At 28.9% G+C, this 13,307-nt stretch overlaps 1 protein-coding gene across 3 annotated transcripts in view; it reads right to left on the bottom strand.

Annotated features, from left to right (window-relative positions):
- The window catches only part of LOC107456609 (CUGBP Elav-like family member 4), a 672,772-nt gene that overhangs the window by 439,083 nt on the left and 220,382 nt on the right, over positions 1-13,307 (bottom strand). The gene's annotated exons all lie outside the window — the stretch shown is intronic.

Genomic DNA, 13,307 nt, shown 5'->3' on the forward strand with positions numbered 1-13,307 from the left:
GTAACTTCAAATACACTGCTCAAATAAATTAGGGGAGCCATGTGCTCCCCTATTTTTTTTGAGCAATGTATATACATATATATATGCATAGATATACACTGCTCAAAAAAATTAGGGGAGCACATGGCTCCCCTAATTTTTTTGAGCAGTGTAGTATACAAGTTTAGCTTGCAATAAGAAATGAACATTAAAAAATCCTCGGCATAATTTAACTTTTATTTTCATTATTAAATTACTAGATTGCTAAAAATAACCTTGACAAAACTTAAAATCAATTTTTTCTATGAGTCACAAAATAGATTTGAACAAAGTTACGCTTCCTTGTTCAGGAGCAGTTTTTTTTCCTTTAGAAACCAAAAATGGACCTACATACATGACTTTGCTCAAGCTCACTGATTGAATAACATTTAACCTTATATTTGTTAAAAAGTTTCTATAAAATATGATCAAAGTTTTTAAACTAAGCCCAATTGTCTAGAATAAATCTTTATTACTAGACAAAATTTGCTTCACGTAAAGAAAAATATACCTTAATTGCACTAAAATTTGATCAAAATTTTTAAACTAAGCACAATTTTCTACAATACATTTTTAAAACCAGACAAAATTTTCTTCATGTAAAGAAAAATACACTTTTTGGGTATGTATATGAAAAGAAAATATTAACTTCGGCTATTGCGGCATCTTTGCTTTTTCATTTCACAAACCATCCATGCAAAATATTTTCCCCGAACCACGCAGCATTCATATACCATTACTTTAACGTTACAGTGCAGTAAAAAGTTGCAGAAAGTAACAGAAATAAAATCTAAAAGCACTTTGAATTCAACTCTGTTACTTTGCTCTTGAGTACATATTCTTTCTTTAAGGACACAAGAATTCGAAAAACTCTTAAACTATCCTTGACAGTTTCACAATGTGCCGAATTGTGTCAAGTAATTGATTTTTTAAAAGAGCGCCAAATTCCTTTCGCCTTTTTCAGTCTCTATTTATTCGAAAATGACAAGTACTTGGCTCTTAAGCATGAATGGCTAACTTTTGAGTATACTTTTCATCACTTTTTTCTCCCCTTGAGTTCTTTTCAGCGGACATGCAGTAATAAGCTATTGAAAATTCTTCGAAGTAAAAAGAAAAGAATATGAACATAAATTTGAGTTTTAAATGTTTTAAAAGTTTCCTGCTTCTTGGCGAAAAAAAATTCTGTTCAATTTTTTTATGAAAATTAATTTTTATATTCAAAGTGAATTGAAGTCATAATAGAATAAAAGTTTTTTTTTACATTTATGTCTTTTTTTCAGTATTTCTTCGAATTATTTAAATTTGTATAGTTAGAAAAGTTTCTTTTTTATAAAATGAACGTAATACAATATTTTGGGCTAACTCTCATTCTTTGATTTCAAAGTCTGTAACAATTATGTACCTCCTAATATCTATTTGAAAAAGTAGTTTAAATAATTTTTTTATTAAAATTTCAGAAAACTAACTATGAAAATTGATCTCTTTAATTATTACTAATTTAAAAAACAGATAAAATTGCTGCCGTAATGTACGCAATGTACTTTTATGTATTCTTGGAACCGACAATACATTCATTTGTTTATTACATCAAGAAAAGAAAAAAAATAGTGGGTGCAGTCCCTCCGCGAGGAAGAAGTTAAACTTCGCAACCTGCGACGTTAATTGTAGAAGAATCAGCAGTCGTAGAAGGATCACTTTGTAGTAATAATGTATGTGAGTGCGTCATAATGTAATTTCAGAATAGAAAACCTAACAATCAATTGGGTATACTATAGCCTACGTCACAGGTTGTGTTATTCCTACTAAATTTAACCCATGAACGGCATTTTCTGCGAGCCTTACTTCAAGCCACAAATAAACAAACGAAGTGTTTGATCGTTTAAATAGCTGCTCGCCAGATTTTATTGCATTATAAAGAAAAGTAACTGATATTCGATTTTTGATTAATAATTGATTTATGTGGATAGTGGCATTTATGTGGATAGTGGCATAGAATTTAGCATTGCGTCATGGTAAATGTTATTCCTACTAAGTGGAAGTAGTTGTGTTTTTTTTATATTATACCCAATTGATATTCACATGAGACGTACCTTGACATAACCTTAAATCCGTCGCATTGTCCGTGGGATTGTTTTCACTCATTTTTTACAATTGTTATCCACTAAATTTGAAAGTAAAAAATACTACCCTATTAAATTATATGTGTATCAAAACAAGCTAAAAAATATTTATAGAAAAACAATACTTTTATTATTTTTATGCTAGTGAGAACCAAAACAATATGGAAATGAATGAGGGAAAACTGGATCCTCTACCACGTGATTTCCCGGCCAATAAAAATGCAGCGTTAAACTTTAAACGCAACCTTGTTGGAAGTCGCATAAGAAGTATAACTTCAATAATAAAACTTTTTAATTGAGAAAAAATATTTATCGCATGAGGAATTAAATTTCTAGATTTAAAAAACTCCAAATTATTTTTCCAAAGAGAAGTTTTAACTTATTTACTAAATAAAATTAGCTTCCACATAATTTAGTCTATTATTGACTTTAACTTAGTTCAGACCCTGAAGAATGTCTTAATAGAGTATCAGAATTTTACTGGTAATATTTTTATTAATAATTTCGGTTATTAAAAGGCTTTTTTTACTAATTATTGAGATTCAACAGTATCTTTTCTAATTCCCGACCTTAACCTCTTCACTACTGAAGTATAAAGAAGTATAGAAAAAAAAAATTTAATGTTCCGAATTTAGATTTTTCAATAAGGCATAGTAAGATTAACAAAATATTAATTATGCTGGTGGGGGGGGGGAATTAATTTTAGGTACATATGCGTGGACGTCAGGTTTTTAACTAAATAAAAGAATATAAATATTTCAAATTGTAAATTTAAATTTTTATGTTCTTTTCTATTCTAAAGCAGGAACGAACATACATATTGTTAAATTATGGTCTATTTAAATACAAGAATGAATATATTTAATAATTATTAAGAAAATAAACTATAAATTTTAAAAAATACAAAGTTTGAACTAAATACAATTCAATACTGCATTAAATCTCAGTTTCAATATAAATTGTAAAAAAAAAATATTTAATTCATGGGGGTAAACTTTTAATATTAAAGAAAAAAAAACACAAAACGTTATTGAATGTAAGTATGTAATTTAATTTAAAACAATTAAAATACACATAAACTATTATCTAAATAGATATAAAATTAAATACTCATACTTAGAGATTTTACTTGATTACTGCACAGTCATAAATTTCGCCACACGTACCAGAAGATTATACCACACGTACCATGAGATTAAACGCGTACCATACTTGAACCTACACATTCTTGACTCTACTATTTTTCTATATTAAATAAATATAAATTTAAAAGCTTCATACAGATCACTGAAGTACTCAGTCAAAAGAAACATATTTTTTTTTAGAATAAATAGATTATATAATATTTGAAAATATTTACGTTTTTGAGCCCATGAATTTAGCTTCAATTTTCGAAAACTACTTCTGCTGATGTGCAATTCTATCGGAATAACTTTCATGTTCTGCATCTCTTGGAATCATCAGAAAGCTTAAACGTCAACTAATGTTTCAGTGGGGGCAAAACTGATAATTTTCTTATAGTGTGTTTTTAGAAGCGAAGGTCCGCATATGTGGAACGAGGTATTGAAGAGGTTATTACAAGTTTATAGAGGTCTTGTGGCAGGGGAAAAAGTAACAGATATACAGTAACAGATCTCAGATATCTCTCTGGTTTCTTTTTAAGCAAATATTTTAAAAAATATTCCAGGAAATTTTAACTAAAGTCTGACTTTCAAAAAGTCATAAAAAAGAACAACTAGACAAAATGCGCTAATTCATAATGTGATAGAGAAGAAATTTTGTTATAAAATAAAATTTAAAAAGGGTGTTATTTTTAATGCACGCGTTCAAGTACACCCAAAGAGTAAATTAGAATCAGATTAATATTCAAATTTAACCTTCAATATTGTCATTCAAGATAATCTTAAACAGTATTTTGAAAACGAAACTTAAAGAAAAGTTTAAGTATATTGCATAAAATAAAAGTCTTAACTCCTTAAATAACATCTCATGAAATGGTATAGTATTCTCGCACTAAATTGCAATCTTAAGAATTAAAAAATTAGAACGTGAAATATATGCAAAGAGAAAAAAATCTGGTAAAATTACCTTACTCCATGGTATTAACATTTCTGGTTTAAAAAAAAAAAACGATTTTGGTTGATAAAACCAGACTATTCGGCATTTAAATCATTAAGTAATTTTTTCGTTCGCATGGTAATAGTTTACCGAGAATTCTGGTTTTCAAAATTATAGTTCTTATTACCACACATTTAGCAAAAAATACTAAAATGTAAAAGTAAATTCAACCGAAGAAAATTTTTTTATGTCATGTTCTGAAGTACTATGATAAAATGACCACATTTTGCCACATTGCCAAATTTTATCATAAAATACATGTGTAATAAAACCACATTTTATAATAATTTTGCGAAAAGTCATTACCAAAGCATCTCTTTAAAATCCACCGTGCTTCTTAGCGTCTTCATACAGCCAAAAAAAGCGGTATATTTTACAAGATTCTGGTAGTTTTGACAGTACTTTTTTTCTCAGTGCATAAATGTACCAAAATACGTAAGAAGTAAAATAGACACAAGGAAGTTTGCTTTCTCAACATTTCTACTAGCTGAACTATGTATATGTTTAAACCATAACTTTTAGACAAAGGCTAATCCGAAATTTTGAGTTTTTATAACCGGCGTTGATCAGTTGAACCAATTATGTTTTTACGATTAACTCAACTCTGTAGCCTTGTGATTTTGAACTCAACCTTGAAGACAAGGGCTTTACTAGATCAATCATTGGAATAAACTAGCTTTCATGGTGGATTTTTGATATAACTAACCCGCATTTTCGTTACATGAAGACAAAAACCATGAAAACCTCCCACGATTAGCCAGATAGCAAGGGGATTCTAACACATGTTCCGTTTATTTCTGGAGATATTTTATGTCAGCAATCTGGTCATTGCCATACGGGAGCAGAACTTGAATTGCTCAGCCAATGCTGGGATCAAACCTGGGTCACCTCATTGGGAGATGAGCACTCTATCCCCTTTGACAACGCGGGTCTAAAAATAAACAATATTTTGAGATTGAAAAATCCGAATACGTCAAAAAACTTAAGTGTTATTGTGACTTATTTTAAAATTCAAATTATGTTTTGTACGCAATTATTAGCATTATTTACTTTGACCCCTTTAAAGGTTAAGACTGCATTTTAGAACATGATAAAAACTATTTTTAGCTCAAAAGTCATTCAGCTATCTAATTCTTTTCGTTTTGCTCAATGTATATTCGTTTTGCTCAATGCATATGCTCAATGTATATTCCTATTTACTTAAATGAAATTCGTAACACACCATGATTTAAAAATAATTTAAATAGTTCGGAAATTTATATGCATTTATTTTCTACTCAATTGAATTCGAATTGCATTCGAATTTAATTTCAAAACAAGGGTAGAGTTGGAAGCTGAAAAATGGGATCCTATTATATTATTGACCCGCAGGACACAAAATAACAAGCAAACTAAGAAATATTTATTGAACTATATTAAATATTTCTAACTCAGAAATTGTTTTGTGAAGCAAACTGCAAAAACTACACTTCAATTTAAACAACAACAAAAAAATAACGTTTACAACCTTCACCATTAGTGAATTAAGCAAGCCTTAATAATTGATGCGATCCCGTCGTCGAAACATGTTTTGAAAAATTTCTGAACCATTTTTCCTCCGGCAGAATTTAGATTAATCGAAATACATTCTTGATGTTTGTGTTACGTTTTAAAAATGAATCAAGAACGAAAAAAACTTGAAAAACTAAAACAACTATATCCTTCCTTTCCTCCAACCTATATACATTCATCAATAAAGAAGAACTAATCCCAAAGCAAAAGGTACTTTAAAAAGCCAATAAACCTTTTTGGGTTTAGTTGTTTCCCCCCGTTTGCTTATTGAACGAACAAGCACGTTGCTGATACAAAAAAATTAAGTACTTAATGATGAAAGAATAATTTTTTATCCGTAGCGTTCTTCGTCACTTGGTATTGAAAAATAAAGAAAAAGATGATGAAATAGTGAAATAAAAATCTATTATTTGTAACTTGTAAAGACAAGAATATTTTTTTCTTATCATTTTAGTTAAAATTTTAGACAATTGAGTTTCCTTGTAAGCGCTCAAATCTAGGGCAATTCCATTTGTTCCTCTACGTAAAGAGGCAATTCCTTTTGATTGGGGACCATTCACTAATTTAATTACCAATAGAATATCCAATATTAAAAACTAATATACATAGAATATATTTAACTGATTGAAATAGTGTTCGGAAAACTTAATTGAAGTAATAAATAGGGAATTTCTTTGCTTTTTAATAAGTTTATTAAAATAAAGAGGATTTTCTATTCTTGCACTGAATTGATACCGGACATGAACAAGCACAATGACGAATCTGATTTCTGAATTGCATATAACAGGGTCATCAACAATTATATGAAACAGGTTTATCATTATATTGTTACTAAATATTTACTGATTTCTTAAGAGTGTACGTTTTCCAGATAGGCGATAAGAAAATAAAGCATCTCTACCACAGCCTGTTGTTAGCCTTGGAGGTTAAATCTCCACAACTCAGTGACCTTTTTTTCATAACTGATGCAATTCTGAGTTTAAGACTATCAATGTTAAACTCCGCAGCCTTGTAATTCCCAACCGAGAAGACAAGAGAGCTCATGAGTCAAACATTGGGACAAACTAGTCTTCGTGGAGGACTTTTTAATGGAACTCACCCGTATTTGTGTTATTTGTCGAAATAAAACTGTGAAACCTCCAGCGGATGGATCGACGGGAAGGGGGTTCTAGCTAATCACTCTAAAGTTGGGTATATTTCAACCTGTCACTTAGTATCAAACTCCAATCATTTACAATTGCAACAACATAGTGCTTTTACCCACTGAACTAATGTAGTTCTGGCTGTACGATATGTTATTTTAATGGAAATTTCGAGAAAATATAAAGCATCTATCAGGAAACAATACCAAGGAAATGTTTCATGTATAAATGTTACTTTTCGGAAAAGTGTAGCTTATTATAATATCCCAATGCCTTCATTGATAATTAAATTTAACAGCGATTATGGAATAGACGCATTATAATATACACTATATTGTTTGATATAGTTTTGCTTTGGTAGATATATTCACGTACTAAATTAATCTTGAATTTTTTATGTATATTTTTCACCTAAAATGAATAGAAAGTTACATATACAAATGTTTGAATTTAATGTTAATATATTTGTAATATTTTTATTGATTTTAAATTCTAAAAAAGTTGTTTAATTCTATGAGAAATTGAAAGTTAATAAACAGAAATAAAAATGAAATCCTAAACTAAATGCTTAGGGACAATTATATTTTATTGAAGAATTAGCATACAGGAAATAGTATCACTTACGTAAAAATTAATTACCAAAACGTAAGTTATTTAAGAAACCATTCACATTAGAAATCGTATTAATGGAGGAAGGTTTAGAGTAAGTATTCTTAGAAATATTATTAATGAAGCAAGATTTAGAGTAAGTATTCAATTTGCAAAGGCAAACACAGTTACTAATTTAATAAGGCGTTATTAAATCAATAACTGTACCCTTTTTTTTTTTACAACTTTTGCGTGCAATACTAAAAAAATAAAATTTTCTATTCTTAAAGATAAAACTAAAAGAAAAATATTAATTGAAATTTAAAATATTAATTTCTGCTTTAGCTTTACATATTCTTATTAAAACACAAACACTGTTTGGAAAATAAATTTGGAGACGCTCCCTTAGTGGAATTTAAAGAGGAGAAGCGGGCTGTCAATCTCCCGTAAGCACGCCTGGTTACAAGACCGGTGCGATGTTCGGTCTGTAGGGATGCTGGATATGAGCCAAAAAACGCCCAATCCTCTCTTTCACTCTCTATTCTCTTCCTCACGGATTAGTTGTACATAGCATCTCTTGCTCTCCCGCATCCTTTCCTCAAAAACACAACTACTTCTCCTTCCAACTCTACACTTTTCACTAACTTTCCTCAAAATGTGAGAGAAGCGATAAAAAAAAGAAAAGAAGACCAAATAAAAAAAAAAGATCCTCTAAAGCTGAAGAGTTGTTTACAACGCAAAACCATTTGTTACGTTAAAGTTTTTGAGACGGAAGTTGTTTCAGCTTATATCTAGCAAGTGCGAACTGCTAAGCCTTTAAGTTTACCCCATCTGTATTCATTTTCAGTATTTTTGTGTTAGCGGCTTCTAATATCGTAAATATGCAAATAGTTTTCGGTAAATCTACTTAATACCTTTATTTTTTCTTTCCTGGAAATTTTAAAAATTTCTTATTGAGATGCATTTAAAGCATTATTTAATTACAATTTTTCGAGTTGCATAGGATTCAGTTTGTATAAGAGTTTATATACTCTTGTTATTGCAACATTATTCATTGTTGTATTCAATTAATTATTAAAACTAATAATGCAAGCATTTTTTTAAATTTTTACTTTTTGATACACGCTATTCTTTCAAATCTTATTGAATTCATGAATAAGCAACATATGCAACAAAGCTTTTTTTATTTTAAATATTATTATATTATATTTTTGTGACAATGTTACTGATTTGAAAGTTTAATTTTTTTAATTGTTATCAAGACATTAATTCTAAAAAATCTGTAATAAGGTAGTTGACATTAAAAAGCAATTATTACAGGAAAAAAGCTGTTGTAAATCCAATAATTAAACTTTTCCTGCATTACATTCTGTTTCAATATAAATTAAAACTAACCGTTTTTTTTTAAATTTAAAACAGATTAGTTACTGGATTATTAAGGAGTGTTAACTAAATAATTTTGATAATATTGAAAGTAATATGAATTTTTTTAAAAAAACTTTATGGAGGACAATATAAAAAATTTTCTACCCACTGTCAATATATACACTATTTCCAACGCATTATCAATATACACTATTTCCAATGAATATCAATCGGCAAAAGTTAATGTGCGTAAGTAAATCTGATCAAGCTAAAGTTACACTCCAGTTTATAATTTGGAATTAAAAACACGTATGTACCTTTTTCAGAATATATGTAATTAGTAAAAGTTTTTAACTTATTAGTAACAAAAGAGCATAAATCACATAAATCGATATCTTCGATTATATCTATACAATTTAATTTTTTTTCTTTTTTTTTTACATTCTAAATTACTCTATTTTCTAATATAATGTAAGATACATATACAAAAGTATAGTAGGTAAGAAAACAACAGTATTTTATGACTGTTGTACATAACATAATATAAGCAATATAATTGTGGCAACACTAGTCACGAATATAGTTCAATCTTTAGAAAGGGGAAGTTTAAAAATACATCTTCCCGGAACAAGGGGGAATTCAATTAAATTAGAAATGAACTTAGAGGGATAAACAGAATTCCGTCGAAACGCATTATCTGATTAATTTAATGAAAATTAATAAGAAATTAATTGAGAGCTTGAGAGATATTTTGCAACCGTTTTGTATAGTTTGTTTGCTTGCTACCACTAAAATAGTCAATAGAGAACTTTGGAAGAATCACTACAATTGGAAACGGTGGCTCAGGAGATAGAGTATTAACCTTCCAATGATGTGAACCGAGTTCGAATCCCAGCGATGGCTGGTCCATCTTTCACAGACCACGGTTGTGCCCTGAAATATCCTCAGTGGTAGACGGATCATGGATTAGAGTCCCTTTGCCGTCAGGCTAACCGTGGTGGTTCCTCTCCGTGTAACTCAAATGCGGGTTTGTTCCATCAAAAAGTCCTACACGAAGGCAAATTTCTCCCATTACTTGATACAGGAGTTCCCTTGTTTTCTGGATTGGGTTCAAAATTGGACATCTTTTGGAATGGACAATTGCTACGGAGTTGAACATCAGTAGTCGTAAACCCAAAAACTTGGAAGGCTATTCAACAACGGTTATAAAATTAAATAAAATTGGAAACGAAACACGCAACAAGAATACTGAATATGAAATATTTAATTCAATAAAATTACATCGATGCATAGTATAATAATATATCTTAAGTATACACTATGCATACACAACAGTATGTATAACATGTTTTTCACAAGCATTTCCTGTATTCGTAATTTTCATGAATGGATTTATTCCATACGCATACCTAAAGAATGAAAATGTACCTTGAAACAAAATACCATCTTTACTCTAAGAAAGCATTCAATTCTGAAAAACATTTTCGGGATTCTATTTCCGAAAATCGCAAGCGCTTTTGCCAGAGCAAACGTGAAACGTGTGCTTTGTATTATCCCACTGGGCATGCGCTGTGAATGAAAGAACGTGACCCATTTCTACATTGGGTCAGTGTATGTGAAGAAAGAGATTGGGGCATAAATAAAAGAAGAAACGTATTCGAAAGAGCTCTCGAAAAAGAGAGCTGATTCGGGTATTTTTCCGATAGACTTGTCACATTCGCTCTTTCTTTCTGAAGGTAAATAGCATACCGTAAGACGTCGATCTAAAAATAAACCCTCCTAGCTGACACTGGGTCGAAGGCATTCCAGGAAAAGGTTCTCATGAAATCGAAATATATTGGTCTTACAACATCGAATTGTGTACTTCTTGGATTTTGTTTCAAAAGATAATATTCCAACAATTTTGCATTTTTATTTTACAGTCTGTAAACAGATAATAATAGTTAATGTAAATATGAAATATATTGGTCTTACAACATCGAATTGTGCACTTCTTGGATTTTGTTTCAAAAGATAATATTCCAACAATTTTGCATTTTTATTTAATAGTCAGTAAACAGATAATAATAGTTAATGTATCTTTGAATTTTGAATTTGTTATAAACGTCTTATCACGTAGTTTTATCACGTTCTAAAATGCAGTCTTAACATTTAAAGGGGTCGAAGAGAATAATGCTAATAATCTTAGAATTTGTTATACGTTATGCCAGTCTTGAAAACGATAGTACTGTAAATAATTCGTGTTCAAATTACAGTATAAAGTACCAGTACTTCAGGTATATCATTCGTAAAAAACATTTTACCTTAAAAGCCATTTTTACGGTAAAATATTATGCCGCAATTTTTAGAGCAATATTTATTTAATTTGAGTGATTCTGTGATTTTACGGTAATGATAATAGTAAAAATTGGATTTATTTTTTGTTCCGTAATATGTTCCGGCGAAAATGGATCCGGAATTTAAGTGTAGTTTGATAGTGTTTGGTTACATTATCGTGTGTCTTTGAATTTAAACAAACGCTTTCTTTTTAAATTCGTTATACGTTATGCCAGTCTTTAAAGTGATAGTACTGTAAAAAATTCTAAATCAAATTACGGTATAAAGTACCAGTACTTCAGGTGCATCATCCGCAAAAAACATTTTACCTTGAAATTCATTTTTTCCGTAAAATATTATACCGCAATTTTTAGAGCAATATTTATTTAATTTGAGTGATTCTGTGATTTTATGGTAATGATGACTGTAACAATTAGATTTTTTTTGTTCCATAATATGTTCCGGCGAAAATGGATCCGGAATTATTTGATAGTATTTGATTACATCATATTTAATTATTGGTACATTGAATAGCGTTCTTCTTGGATAGTGTTTCAAGCCTTAATATTCCAATCAGATTGTCAACTTCTGTTAGCAAGTAAGAACAGTTAAGATATCTTTGAGTTTATTCAGACGCTTAACTTTTTTTATGCGCAATGCGTTTGTTTACTCTAGTCTTTAAAATGGTTAGTTTAAAAGCTTCAGTTAATTTATTATTTAATCCATTATATTTAGCTAAATTATTATGCGCTATATTGTTAATAATAGAATATCAGACTTTATCATCATAATTAGCATTTTTTTTTGCAAAAATATTTATATTTCTTTATTTGTATTGTTTGATATAAAAGGAATGGTAATCATTAAAGTTGATATTTTATTGATTATTGTATTTGATAAACTCATTTCTCTATTTTTAAGAATAAGGTTTAGTTATTGGGCTCTTAGTAATGTTATGTTGGAAATATAGTTTTGTTGTAATAGATGAAATTTTTATATTGCTTGATTTTCCTATTAATTTGGTATCAGTTATAGCATTTATAATTATAGCATCTTAATCTTATGGAATAAATTTAATGAGAATTGAAGTCAGATATAAGTATCGATTATTTCGTTATTATGATATTGTTATTGTTCTAAATTTGTGACGTTACTGAAAAAACATAGAAAGTGATTGAAAGTGAGTTACAAAGAAATGAACTCATTAGAAATTATTATCTGATATTTTATATTTCATAATTATTTTTCCCACATTCAAATATTTTATAAACTAATTCCTTGTATTCACTTTCATAGCTAATGAATGGCTGTGCAATATTTTGTTATTAAAATAATTGAAAATAACCTGATAGTATTAATGGAATTTCAGTTCATCTTCCAAAAGTTAAATAGAACGTTTTAACCGTCATTGCGCAAAAAACTGAGATTTCTAAGTTTCTGTAATTGAAGATAAAAAAGATTTATTAATTTTTAATATCATCCTTACAAACTTTATTTAAACTTTGATTAAAAAAAACATTCTATAATAAGTGGAAGAAATTTTTTTTAGATTTACCCAATTTTATTGAGACATTAAAATTAAAAATTAGAATAAAAATTTTATTTACTCCAGACTGCAGCATTTTAATAACAGACTTAAAGATAATGTGAAAATTTATGTTGTACTTCTGTACATATTTTATTTCAACAAAACACGCACAGGAGTTTTTTTAAGGTTTTCACTTATCACTTAATTTGTTTCCAACTATGAACAAGGAAAAGGTGCTGCATCTAATATTTTCTGTATAATACTCGTAAAAAAACTGATAATAAAACGTGCATAACGACAAATGTATAAATGCCAAGTACTATGCTGGAATACCAATAGTCAACCAATCTGAAAAAAAATCTCTGTAAATGTATCTTTCTTACAACGAGTTATCAAAGGTAGGGAAAAAACCTTGTCTGATTTTACGAACACGAAATTAAAAATAGGCATTTTAGAATTACGATTTGAGTTCATAACAATAGATAATGATAAAATATTTTAAACTAATTCTTCAGTTTTGAAAATTTTAAAGGCAACAATATATATATATATATATATATA

The sequence above is a fragment of the Parasteatoda tepidariorum genome, chromosome 4 (assembly GCF_043381705.1).
Source record: "Parasteatoda tepidariorum isolate YZ-2023 chromosome 4, CAS_Ptep_4.0, whole genome shotgun sequence".
Taxonomy (NCBI): domain Eukaryota; kingdom Metazoa; phylum Arthropoda; class Arachnida; order Araneae; family Theridiidae; genus Parasteatoda; species Parasteatoda tepidariorum.